Raw genomic sequence first — 14,714 nt, forward strand, 5'->3', positions numbered from 1 at the left:
CTTAACTGACATATACAGAATATTTTATCCATCAACAAGCAAATACACTTTTTTTCTCAGCAGCACATGGATCCTTCTCTAAAATAGACAATATGTTATGCCAAAATGCAAGTCTTAGCACCTACAAAAAAAAAAAAATAGATACTACCCTGCATTCTATCTGACCATAATGGAATAAAATTAGAAATCAATGATAAAATAAAAAATAGATGCTACTCCAACACCTGAAGACTAAACAATACACTATTGAATGACACGAGGATAATGGAAGACATCAGGGAGGAGATTAAAAAAAATTTTTTTAGAGGTAAATGAGAACTCAAAATCTCTGGGACACTACGAAGGCTGTTTTAAGAGGAAAGTTCATTGCATTTAGCTCATTCATTAAAAGAATAAAAAGTTAACAAATAAAAGACTTGACATTACATCTCAAAGTCCTAGAAAAAGAAGAACAAATCAATACCAAAAGTAGTAAAAGATAGGAAATAATTTAAATCAGGGCAGAAATCAGTGAAACTGAAACACTTAGCTACCCTAATGAAAAGAAGAAGAGAGAAAATGCAAATTACTAAATTTGTGATGAAAAAGGAAACATCACAACAGACACTATTTAGAGACAGGGTCTCATAGAGTTGCTTAGCACCTCACTTTTGCTGAGGGTGGCTTTGATCCTTCTGCCTCAGCCTCCCAAGCCACTGGGCACCACGGCACCCTGCTAATTTTTTATTTTGATTGAGTTATTTAAATAGACTTTAGTTCTAGAGAAGTTTAAGTTTCATAGAAAAATTGAACAGAAGGTACAGAAATGTCCCATACACTCCCTGCCCTGCCACATAATAGCCTCCCCCATTATCAGCATGTCCCTTCAAAATGTTACAATCAATAAACTTCCAGTGATACACCATTAGCCCCCAAGTCCATAGACTACAGTAGGCTTCACTCTTGGTTGCTCTGACTTTATTTATTAAAATGTTTTGCCTGATTAAAAAAATCTATTTATTAAAAATGTAGAAAAATATACAGGTCACCTGCATTTTCACTCAGAAAAATAACACTGAAATATTTTGATGTATAGACTTCCAGATGGTCCTTCCTTCCTTCCCTTATTTATTTCTTCCTCTTCTCTTTTCTTCTTGTACTTTTTTCCTTATTTATTTATTTATTTATCTATCTATTTATTTATTTATGGTACTGGGGATTGAATTCAGAGGCACTCAATCACTGACCCACATCCTTATCCCTATTTTGTATTTTATTTAGAGACAGGGTCTCACAGAGTTGCTTAGCGCCTCACTTTTGCTAAGGCTGGCTTTGGACTTGTGATCCTCTTGCCTCAGCCTCCTGAGCTACTGGGATTACAAGCATGCACCACTGTGCCCAGATTATTTTCTTTCTTTTTTTCCCACCTGTTTGTAAGGAAGATTTTCTTTTCTTGCATCCTGAACAAGAAAAGATTTAAAGGCTATGTAGGACTTCATTGTATAGTTACAAAAATTTAAGTGAACTTTTAGCACTGGTTTATACTTGTTTCTACTTTTTGTTTATCTTAACAATTGCTCTGATTTTTTTTTAATTTCTATATAAGCAATTATTTTTATTTGGCATACTTTTTTCCATAAAACAAAATCCTCAGAGTAGAATTTGGGGGTCAAAATAAATGTAATTAAAATTTTGGCCATAGATTCCAACTCTAACGGATCGATTCTCCCACTGCTGCAATCAAACTTTTATGACACTATGCTCTTATGAAATGTATTAGGAGACAGCAACTTGCCAGTCGCTCAGCTGATGGCATCTAGAATGGCTCAGCGAGTATCGTTTTCCATTTCCAAGAAATGGAATTTATTAGCGTGAGAGGCAAACTGGAGTCATTCATTGTAGAAGTTAGACTTGAAAGTCTACAAAGTTCTGAAGTCAATTATTCCAACAGAAAGTGAGACTTAAATTGCATATTTTATTATCATATCTCATCTGGAGTGATTCCATTCAAATATTTATGAGCAATGAATAATGAATTGAGTGTAATAACTAGTTATTTCTCTTAATGATTGATATTCATATAAAGGAAGGAAAATATGCTCAGGGAGTAAAGTATGATTGGATCTCATGATTTCTATATAAACTTTTTTTGCTGTGGGTTGTGTAGGAACTCACAGTTCTGAAAGGATGTTTCCTCTTTTTCCTTTGAGGGAGGAGTGGTGCTGAGACGGAAGTCTGAAATAATGGAAAAGATTTCTTTTGTTGTTTTGGTTTTTGTCTTTTGTTTTTTCAGTGCTAGAGATTGATCCAGGGTCTTCCTCATGCTAGGCAAGCACTCTACCATACTGAGCTGCATCCCCCGCTCCCCACTTCATTTTATTTTGAGGGAGTGTCTTACTAAGTTGCCCGGACTGGCCTCATACTTGTGATCCTCCTGTCTCAATCTCCTGAATAGTTGGAATTACAGGCATGCACCATCATGTCCAATCATAATGAAAAAATTTCTAGAAGGATTTCCAAAAATATGAGATTACTGGGCATACAACAACATTTGGTGCAGAGCTACTAGCACCTATAATGTTAAAGACCTGTGTGAGGCCAATGGTAGTAAAGCAATTAAACTCAGCTGCTGACCCTACAATTTAGTTGAAAAGACAATGGCTCATAATACAATATAAGCAACATTTGTGTCCTAAAAAGGAGAATAAATTATTTGGGGGAGAATACCAAAGAAAATGGGGCTACTCAAGTAGGATCTCTAGTCATTAAAGTCTATAACAGATGTTAAAAGAAAAATTCAGAGATATCCTAAATTTAGTTACAGGGCAAAGAATGGAGAGAGGAACAGGGATAGAATTTAATCAGCTAACAGGCCAACCAAACCAAAGGAAAAAAAAAAAAAATCAGGTGCAGAGACACTCAACTGTAATCCCAGCAACTCGGGAGGTCAAGGCAGGAGGATTGTAGACTAGAGGTCAGTCTCAGTGATTTAGCAAGGCTCTGTCTCAAAATAAAAAAGAGTTGGAGGCATAGCTCAAAGGTAGAGAGCCCTTAGGTTAAATCTCCATACCATAATAAACAAATAAATTAAAAAGAGAGAAAAGAAACCGTACCACCTATCTAAATGTACGTTGGAACCCTTGATTCAAAGCCCTGGGTGGAGGAGGAGCATCCAGGCAATCACTACATTCTGCTTATAACCCCAGCAATCAAGAGGCAACGAGTACCTCTTAGAGATTATTCTCCAAGATCAAAACCCACTCACTCTACCTCATATTGTCCCACCCACTTTGTCCAACAACATAATTAATTGGTGCTTTCTTCTCCCCAGATTCTCATTAAAAACACTCTGGTTTTCTAGATGCAGTGAATATTTTTCCAATTGCTGCCCAGCCTTGCTGGTGACTTAGGAATTTGTCCCAGTCCTGGTCCTTTCTTTCTGTTTGGCATTTGTTATGGCTCAGCAAATCCTTTTATTTCAGAGATCTCTGGTACTCTAGAACTTTAACACAGACAACGCTTGATTATGGTTATAACACTAAAAATATGCAAAATCATTGTTTCTATGAATTTTTCAGGCTAGAGAGAGGTTGGGAATACACATAATCACTATTGTTGTCTTTTTTTAAAATGACGTGAAGCTGGGCGTGGTGGTACATGCCCGTAATTCCAGCAACTCAAGAGGCTGAGGCAGGAGGAGTGCAAATTTGAGATCAGCCTATGGCATTTAGTTTTCACACATCTTTTATTGAATTTTGTATTTTTGGATAACACCTTTTAGGGAGCTTGTGATGAACAATATATAGAACTTAAACCAATTGTCAACTGAAATTCACAGATTAAATTTTAAAGGAGAGACTGGAGACATAAATCAGTGGTAGAAAACCCTGGTTCAATATCTAGTACCAAAATAATAATAATAATAACAACAACAACAACAAAGCCAGGTGAATACAAAAGGAAAATTTTCAGGTTTGCTAATGATTTTTTTCTCATAGTTCTGAAGGCATTTCCCATTGCTTTCTGGCTTTCTGTGCATTGCTAAGTTTAATCCCATTCCATTGTTAATCTTCTGTTTATAAGTTGTCTTTTTTTCCATTTCCCTCCTTAGAAGTTTCTAAGATGCCTGATTATACTTCATGTTCTAAGTAGCTTCCTCTTCTTTTTTTGTGGCTTACAGCCAAAGAGGACACACACACTTCCTTCCTTTCCCATGATGGTAGCTAAGACTTGGCTGAAATATTGAACAAGGCTTTAGGAAATGTTTAAGGGACTTAGAATGAGCCAGGCATGGCGGTACACGCCTATAATACCAGTGTTATGGTTTGGATGTGAGGTGTCCCCCAAAAGCTCACGTGTGAAACAAAGCAAGAACGTTCAGAGGAGAAATGATTGGGTTGTGAGAGTCTTAACCCAATCAGCAAATTAATCCCCTGATAGAGATTAACTGAGTGTAACTGAAGTGGTAGGTGTGGCTGGAGGAGGTGGGAATTGGGGTGGGCTTTGGGGTATATATTTTGTATCCAGCAAAAGGAGACCTTTCTCGGGGCTGGTGATGTGGCTCAAGTGGTAGCGCGCTCGCCTGGCATGCGTGCGGCCCGGGTTCAATCCTCAGCACCACATAAAACGAAGATGTTGTGTCCGCCGAGAACTAAGAAAAAATAAATAAATGTTAAAATTCTCTCTCTCTCTCTCTGTCCCCCTCTCTCTTACTCTCTCTTTGAAAAAAAAAAAAAAAAAAAAAAAAAAAAGGAGACCTTTCTCTCTGCTATCTGATCATCAGGTGAGCTGCTTCCCTCCACTACACTCTTCTGCCATGATGTTCAGCCTCACCTTGAGCCCTGAGGGATGCAGCCTGCTGTCTGTGGATTGAGACTGTGAGCCTCCAAATAAACTTTTCCTCCTCTAACGTTGTTCTGGTTGGCCCGTTTAGTCACAGCAGTGAAAAAGCTGGCTAAAATGCCCCACTTCTAAGAAGACTGATGCAGGCGGATCACAAGTTCCAGGCCAGCCTCAGCAACTTAGTGAGACTGTCTCAAAATGTAAAAAGGCTGGTGGGTGGATTATGGCTCAGTGGTAGAATACTTGCCTAGGATATGTGAGGTCCTGGGTTTAATCCCCAGTATCTCTCTCTCTCTCTCTCTCTCTCTCTCTCTCTCTCTCTCTCTCACACACACACACACACACACACACACACACACACACACACACACACAATGTTAGAATGGAATTTCAACACAGTCAACTCAATATTTTTGTACTCATGATTCTTTTGTGTTGGGTGTGGGGACTGAACTCTGGGCACTTAACCACTGAACCACGTTCCCAGTCCTTTTTTGTATTTTATTTAGAGACAGGGTTTCACTGAGTTCGCCATCCTCCAGCCTCAGCCTCCCTAGCTGCTGGAATTATCGGCATGAGCTGCTGTACCTGGCTGTATTTATGATTCTTAATCCAACTATTCAATTAACAACTTTTTATCATGATAACCAAAATTTTATTGTTCTGACAATTTTTTAAATCAGAAAAATGACTTTCTCTCTGAAAAATATATTAAGTAAACATACTATAAGAAGTAATATTTTGACATTATAATTTCAAAGACTCACTAACTCACTCAAGGGTTTCCAGTTAGAGAAGCTCTGATGTGGAATGAATTTGAATTGTGCACTGTGTTTGATTTTTGCTTTGCCTGTTTCTAGGTTCATTAAGTGGCAGAGATTCTTCAGTCTGTTTTGGAATGCTCTTGGGTCTAGCCCTCATTTTATCCTAAAGGATTGTAATAGTTTTAATTTTAATAATAGTTTTGAGTGTGCAATACCTAGGATCCTCCAAAAGGCAGAAAAACTAGTGAAAAAAATGTAATGTAGCAGCCTGGGCAATGAAGTGAGAGCCTATCTGAAAACAAAATAAAATGGGCTGGGGATGGAACTCAGTGGTGGAGCATTGCCTAGCATGCATGAGGTCCTGGATCCAATCCCTAATAAAATGTGCATTAAAAAGAAGAAGAAGAAAAAAAAAACTAACCATTGAATAAAGATGGGTGTGATAAAGAAAATGAAAAGGAAATAAGATTAGAATATATTGAATCTTTTTAAGGGAGAGCTCACTGTATTGGGTATAAACTTTTGTGAATTATGAGAAGATAAAAAATTCTGAATCAATCATATATTGTGAAAATTGACCATGTCCACCAAAGGAGATCCTTCTAGCTGCAGTCTCAAGGGAGAGGAAATTCCTACCAAGTGTTCCTGACTCTGACCTTGAACACCTGACTGAAAGTCCATTAATAAAGTCTCCAGCATGTTACTCAGAAAGAGTGCCCTGCCCCCTCCGCTCCCTCCTCCACGACTAACTTAAATTCATCCTCTGGCAAGTTCAATAAACTTTATTATGCCTCAATCGAGGAAAAAATCATATTTGTTTCTTTTGAATTTTTTTGTTTAGTAGTTACACAAATTTGATTTATTTAGTTGTATTTCTCAGCAAAAAAAAAAAAAAAAAAATATGTGCGGCCTTAGGTTGGGATTTAAGGTATCATTGTCATTATGGTTTGGATATGGTCTGAGTGACAGTAAAGTTCTATTGTTGAAATTTCCACCCTTATGAAGTATTAAGGGTGGAAACTTAAACTGACCATAGTGTTTACAGGAAGGGCCTTTAAACGGTGATTAGCATCAGATAAGTCATTTGGTGGAGCCCTATGATTGGATCCTGGGGCTTTCCAAGAATTGGAAGAGGCAAATGCACCAACACATTTGTGCTCCTTTTCTTGCACCACCCCAGGACTCTGCCAGTTAGTAGGTCATCACTGGTTATGGGATCTTGAACCTCCAGAACTGTGAGCTAAATAAACCTCTTTTCTTTACAATTTACCTGGTCTTGCCAGTTGTGGTGGTGCACACCTGTAATCCCAGCCACTTGGGAGGCTGAGGCAGGATGATCACAAGTTCGTGGCCAGCCTGGGCAACTTAGTGAGACACTGTCTCAAAATAAAAATAAAAACAGCTGGGGTGTAGAGCAGAAGGGTGCCCCTGGGTTCAATCTCCAGTACCAATAAGTAAATAAGTTAAAAAAAAAAAAGTTTATCCAGTTTTTATTATTGTTCTTAGCAACAGAAGATAGACTCATACAATTATGTTTCCCCTTAAAATTAATGAAAAATCTTTCTTGAAAACAGATTTTTAATTAGCACCAGTGTTTTGAGAGAAAGAATTAAAGTTGTTAAGCAAAAGGATACTTGCCAATGGCATTGCTCATATTCCAAAAGTCCAAGTCCCAAATAAGGTCTTGTATTGGGAATCACTGAGCCTGGTTACCAGCCACACTGCAGAGGCCAGCCAGTTTATTGCCTCTTAAGATAACTATTGTTGAACTAAAGTGACCAAATAGTCCAGCAGGGTGTAATGGTGCATGCCTATAATTCCCCAGACTCAGAAGGCTGAGACATGAGGATTGCAAGTTTGAGGCCAGCCTCAGCAATTTTAATTTGATACAGGGTCTCACTAAATTGTTTAGGCTCTAAACAACTTAGTGAGACCCTGTATCAAATTTTAAAAAGTGGGGGGCTGGGGATGAGTCCTGTGTTCAATCCCTATTACTAAAAGAAAAGAAGTTTCAGAGGTGAAATGATTAGTGATGAGAGTTGTAACACTATCAGGGTGATAACTGAGGGCAGGTAGGGTGTTGTAGGGGAACGAGGTCATTGGGGGGGCATGCCTTTGGGGTATATATTTTATCTCTGGTGAACAGAGTTCTCTGCTTCCTCTTTGCCATGTACTGAGCTGACTTCCTCTGCTACATTTTCCTCATGATGTTCTGCCTCAAATGGGGCCCAGAGCAACAGTGTGAGCCAGCTGTCTGTGAACTGAGACCTCTGAAACCATGAGTGCCAAATAAACTTTTCCTTCTCTAAAATTCTTCTAGCTGGGTCTTTTGGTCACAACATACAAAAGCTAACTAAAACAGCAACTTATTGAGATGCTATCTCAAAATTTAAAAAATGACTGGGGATGTAGCTCAGTGGGAGAGTAATTGCCAAGGATGCTTAAAGCCCTGGGTTCCATCCCCTATCCCGGCACTGAAGGAAAAAAAATTGTCCAAAGTCAACACTTTATTTTTTTTCTGATACTGGAGATTGAACTCAGGGGCCCTTAACCACTGAGCTACATTGCCGGCCCTTTTTAATATTTTATTTAGAGACAGGATCTTGCTAAGTTGCTGAGGCTGGCTTTGAACTCATATTCCTCCTGCCTTAGCCTCCTGAGTCACTGGGATTACAAGCATGTGCCACCGTGCCCAGCCAAAGTCCACACTTTTGAGAGTGAAAGAGGAGTTCCTAATAGCTGCAAGAGGAAAATCAATGTTATTATGAGACTATGCCAGGCAGGTGAGGGATGCATGGTCATTGTGCTTTGAATCTGTGTCCTGGAGTTAACAGTGGGCTGTTATATGTTTAACTGGGAGAAAAAAAATCCATTTGTAGTTTGCTGATTTCCATGGTGTAAATATTTTCACCACAACCAATATTAAGCTATCAGTAGTTTAATATCCAACTTGCAAGAATCCTGAACACTTAGCAATGGGCTCTTGCTAACCAGCTCCAGCATACCACTGCATGGAGTCTAGGCACTAAATTTAAAGCTCATTTCTTCATTTAATTTATTCAAGAATTATTTGGTGGAGATATATATATATATATATATATATATATATATATATATATATATCCGATAGGCCAGGTATTGTGGCATATCAGAATACAGAGAATATTTTATTTTATTTTATTGGAATATTTTATTCCAACATTAGTTGTGTACTAAAATCTGAGAATAAAACCCTGTGCTATCAATAATCTGGTCTATGTCAAGTAGCATCAAGATTAGTGTAGGAGCCAGGCAGGGTGGCACAGTCCTGTAATCCCAGAGACTCAGGAAGATCACAAAGTTGAGGCCAGCCTGGGCAATTTAGCAGAATCCTGTCTCAGAATTTTTAAAAAGGGTCGGGGATATAGCTCAGTGTTAGGGCACCTGTCTAGCACAGGCAAAGCTTTTGTTTTCATCTCTCATATGAGGGGGCAAAAATCAATGTGGTTCCTTGGCTAGTCTTTTTTCCAGCATGAAGGGATGACCAGACCTGCATATAAGTTCAGCAGTGTTCAATATCCTGTGATCTGTGGACAGCCAACATTCTAAATAATATAATTATAGACACACCCAAAAATAAAAAGAAGTAACCAGAAAGTTAGTATTTCCATAAATGAAATTCTAAAGGAAACAATATTCAGATACATAATTGTGTCTACATGAGGATAGATGTTATAGAATTATGTAGCATGCTGTTCTGAAAAATTAAAAATAAAACTGGATCCCAGGATATGAGAATGATCTGGGAGTTGCCATGAGACCACTTAAAGAAGACAGGGTGCTGGGTGCAGCTCTGTGGTAGAGCAGGTGCTTCCCATGTCGGAGGGCATGGGTTTTATCCCCAGCACTTAAAAAAAAAAAAAAAAAAAAAAAAAAGGAAGACAGGTCCAGGATTGCAGACTACAATTTATCAGGGATTTATTGTCAGAAATATGGTGGAAGGGAGCAATAAAACCAGTGAACCCCCATGATTGGGTCGGAGGGAGAGGGCTTGTTTAGTCGCCAGGAGAAAAGTGACTTTCATCTAAGACAGAATGTGCTTTCTTATGACCAATTAACATCAAGGACATCAGGCACATTCCTACCATGGATGATGCTTGGGTATGTTCACAAATCTGCACACTTTATATTTATAGTATGCTGGGAAACTATGCAAGGAAAACAGACAGGGCTACTCAGGGTTAGTCATGGCAGTTATAACTCAAGATAGTTGCAGTCCGGTCAAGCTGAATCCCTGCAAGCACTTTAGCTCCTGGACCAACAGCTCTGCTTCAGAAGGGTCTTTTTTCTTTTGGAGGTAGGGTACTACTGGACTGAACCCAGGAAGCACTTTACCACTAAACCCCTGTCCTTTTTACTTTTTTTAAATTTTGAGGCAGGATCTCACTATGTTGCTGAGGTTGGCCTTGAACTTGCCTTCTAACTCAGCCTTCCAGGTTGCTGACATTATAGGTGTATGCCATGTAGGGTCTTTAAGTCATATTTTTATAACCAAAGCAAAATTAGCATGGTTATCCTAGAACTCAGGGATAGTTGGTTGGTCTTCACTTAAATAAAGCCTCTCTCTCTAGGAGGTAGAGGATGGCTTGCCATATATGTATGTGTATGTATGTATATATATATATGGTGTTGGGGATCAAAAAATTTGAACCCTTTTGCATCTTACGGATATATATATATATATATATATATATGTCTATATATATATATATATATATATATATATGTCTGTGTGTGTGTGTGTGTGTGTGTGTGTGTGTGGTGCTGGGGATTGAACACAGGGCCTTGTGCATGCTAGGTAAGCACTCTACCAACTGAGATATATCCTTAGCCCGGTATTTATATTTTAAGTGACAATTGTTTTCAGTCTTCAGGGTCTACTCCTACTGAAGCCAAGACTTAATTATGGTCACCTTCTCACATATCATAACCAACAATTTCTTACTCCTTATTATGTTCTGAATATGATTTATTTATGTTCAAGAGACTATTGTAATTGAAGGCTTGGTTCACTGGATGGTGCTATTGTGTGGAGTGTAACCCTTGGGCTTGGTGGATTTCTTGGGTCATTGAGTGTGTGCCCATTCTGCACACATGAATCTGCCATGACAATAGCCAGGAAGGCCTTTGCCAGAAGTGAGTCAAAGCAGACACTTGAATCTCCAAAACTATGAGCTAAATAAACCCTTTCTCTTTATGAAGTTAGTTGCCTCAGGTATTTTGCTGTAGTGATAAAAAGCTAACTAATATGCTCCTTAACAACATCCTGAGACTCTGGACTGTGTTCTTGGTAATAGAATACAAAGTTAACACAAATGCTTTTCCTGTGAAGCCCATATTTCTGTTGGAGACAGATATAATTCTATACATAATTAACTTTCATAGAAATTAATAGAGATACCACTAAATTCTATAGGTCCTCAAAGAGAATTAGTTCTCAAACTAATGACATGAGAGTCACAAATCAATTTTCTAGCAATAATTAGCATGTGCTTACCACCAGCTGTGACTGCTGTCTAGAAGGTTTATTCAATAGTATCAGGTATGCTTGTATACACTTTGAATTTTGCATCAGGTCTATGTAGTTCCAATTCAAAAATACATAATTTTGCTAGGCACAGTGGTGTACAACTGTAATCCCAGCAATTTGGGAGGCTGAAGTAGGAAGAGTACAAGTTAAAAATCCAACCTGCATAATTTAATGAGACCCTGTCTCAAAATAAAAAATAAAATAAAGTACTGGGGATGTAGCTCAGTGGTAAAATGTCTCTGAGTTCTATTCTTAGTACTGCAAAAAAGAAATAAATACATAAATTTTATTTATTTATTTGTTTATTTATTTATTTATTTATTTAGTACCAGGGCTTGAACCCAGGGCCTTACATGACTGGGCAAGTGCTCTAAAACAGAGCTACACACCCACCACTTTTTATTTTTTGAGACAGGTTTTCCTTTTCCCTCATTATCATGGCTGGCTTCAAAGTTGAGGTCCTCCTGATGTGGCATTGCATAAATGCAAGTCTCAGCTAGGCAACTTAGCAAGACCCTGTTTCAAAATAATGTTTGGGTTTTTGTTTTTGTTGTTGTTTTGTTTTTTGAACTAGTTCAGTGGTTGTTTAGCTAGCATGCACAAAGCCCTGGGTTCAATCTTCAGTACCTTAAAAAAAAAAAAAAAAAAAAAAAAGAAAAGAAAAGAAAAAAGAATCTGAGAAGACACATGCATATAGAGAAATCTGATAATCTGATAAAAATTACAAGTGGTATTTCAAATTAGGGAGAAATGGATGAACCATTTAATGAATGTAGTTGGTACCAGTAATTATCCATATGAAAATAAAAATCAATGTAGTTTGCCCTCCTCTTTTTACCCTCAAATTAATAAAGGGTGCATGTCACGGAGTAGTCACTATATTATGTAGTTGTTCAAAAGAATGAAGTACATCTATGAGTAAAAATTTTAAAAATCTTCAGATTGAAAAATTAACGAATATGTCACAGAAAAAATATATACAGCACGACATTTTTTAATTTTATATTTTTGCTACTAAGGATTGAAACCAGGATCTCTTAACCATTGATCTACCTCCCCAGCCCTTTATATTTTTTATTTGATACAGGATCTGGCTAAGTTGTTCAGGGCCTTCCCAAATTGCTGAGATTGACCTCAAACTTGTGAACTTCCTCTTGAGTCACTGGGATTATAAGTGTGTACCATGGTGCCTGATCAGCACAATCTTATTTATGGATGTTTGTACATGTGTGGAGGGAGAGACAAATCCCAATCTCTGAATGCATATATGTGTATGACTGCAAAAGTACAGAAAAACAACTGTCACCATGGTTACCATGAGAGGAGTAAGGGCTGAGTAGAACTGCTAGGGACCATGTGTCACATCACTAATGTCCCCCAACCAATTTGCACTTGATCTGCTGGTAACAGAATTTCTTTTCCTGCTGAGTTTTATCGTGGTACATGACTATTGCCCTATCCCAACACACTGTGGAGCTAGGTATGGCCTCGTAACAACATAAATTCAGTGAAAGTGGGTGCTCAACTTTTGTGTTACTTGGTTAATATTGCTGCCTTGCAGTTCCTCTCTTTCCCTAAGTGAGACACAGGATGCTGGCTAGGCAGATCTGGCCATGTAGAAAAGGGCATCATTTTAAGGGATGAGAGAGTAATAAGCTAAAAGAAATGTGTTACCTTGAAGACAGAGAAGCAGACATACAGATTCACCTTGGGCTATGTTATATGAAACAGAAAAAAATTCAATATTGTTCGAGTCACTGAAATTGTCATAGTAGCTTAGTCTTAGACCATAATTTAATACAAGCTAAAATATCTGTCAAGACAGTATCCCTTCCCCAAATTATTTTATAATGAAATCATAGACAATCATTGGAATTTTTAAAAATGAATCTATAGGTGCTCATGTGTATAGCTGTGTATCTTTTTCTGCTTAGGCTGCTCTAACAAAATATCATAGATTAGGTGTCTTCAACTACAGATATTTATTTTTCACAGTTCTGGAGGCTGGAAAGTCCAAGATCAAGGGTTCTGGCCAATTTTGTTCTTGGAGAAGTCTCTCTTCCTAGCTTGCAGACCACTAGCTGCCTTCTCCCTATGTCCTCACATGGTCTTTTCTTATGTATGTATAGAGAAAGAGACCTCTGGTCTCTCTTATAAGAGAAGACACCCATCCAATTGGATTAAAACTTATGATGTAATAACAAATATATATAAATATATATTTAGGAGTGCCACACTCCTGTAATTCCAGTGACTCAGGAAGCTGAGGTAAGACAATCTCTAAATCAAGGCCAACTTCAACAATTTAGCAAGACCTTGTCTCAAAATAAGAAATAAAAAGATCTGCACACCTATAATCCCAAGCAGTTTGGGAGATGGAGGCAGGAGGATTGCACGTTCGAAGCCAGACTCAGCAAAAGTGAGGCACTAAGCAACTCACTGAGACTCTCTCTCTAAATAAAATACAAAATAGGGCTGAGGATGTGCCTCTGAGCGCCCCTGAGTTCAACTCCCCTCCCACCTCCCCTCCAAAAAAGATCTGGACATGTAGCTCAGTGGTGAAGTAAGTGTCTCTGGATTCAAATCCCAGTACTGAAAGAAAGAAGTGGGGAGGAAGGAATAAAAAGTGACAAGAGTGCTAGGAGTATGTTTTGTTCTAAAATATTGTCTTTGACCTTTGGTTGCTGCCTGAAGAGTTTCTATAAAACCCCTGAAATTTCCGGAGTAATAGGGATGAGGAAAGTGTTTTTTTTTATTCATAATAAACCACTTTCAAGAACCCCTGAGTATATGCTAATGAAGTGACTTGCAGAATGACATCTGGTCACCAGAAAGACCAAAAGACATGACAAAAGAGTTGAAAGTTTCAGTCCCACCCTCTGACTTCTGGGGAAGCAGAGGAACTGGAAATGGACTTAATCCCCCTGACTGATTGTGATTCATCAATCATGCCTATGTAATGAAACCACCATAAAAACCCTACGCATGAGATCTGGAAGCTTCCAGGTTGATGTATACAGGAAGGTGCTAGGAGAGTAGTGCCCGCAGAAAGAGCAGGAAACTCTCCAACTCCTCCCATATCTCGCCCTGTGTCTCTTTCATTGGATTGTTCCTGAGATGTATCCTCTCTAATAAGCCAGTAAATGAAAGTAAAGTGTTAGGAAAACACTGTGACTGCTCTAGAAAATTTCTGAACCTGAGAAGAGGATTGTGGGAATCCTCATTTTGTAGCCAATCTAGAGAAGGGGTTCACAACTCAATCCAAAACACTGAGTTAAAAATTTTACTAAATCTGGATGGAATGGCTCATGCCTATAATCCTAGCAAGTCAGGAGGCTGAGGCAAGAGGATCACAAGTTCAGAGCCAGACTCCAGCCTCGGCAGTTTAGCAAGTCCTTGACTCAATAAAAATAAAAAGTGTTAGGTAGCTAGTCAGTCATGAACACGTGGGTAGGAGAACCACAATGACTTACAAAGAGGGCATCAGACGTGTACATCCAAGGGAATCCATAGGTCATAAGGTGGGAATCACAGCAAATCTTATTGTAAGGAACATATTT

This window comes from Spermophilus citellus (assembly GCF_964194105.1).
Source record: "Spermophilus citellus genome assembly, chromosome: 3".
Classification (NCBI taxonomy): domain Eukaryota; kingdom Metazoa; phylum Chordata; class Mammalia; order Rodentia; family Sciuridae; genus Spermophilus; species Spermophilus citellus.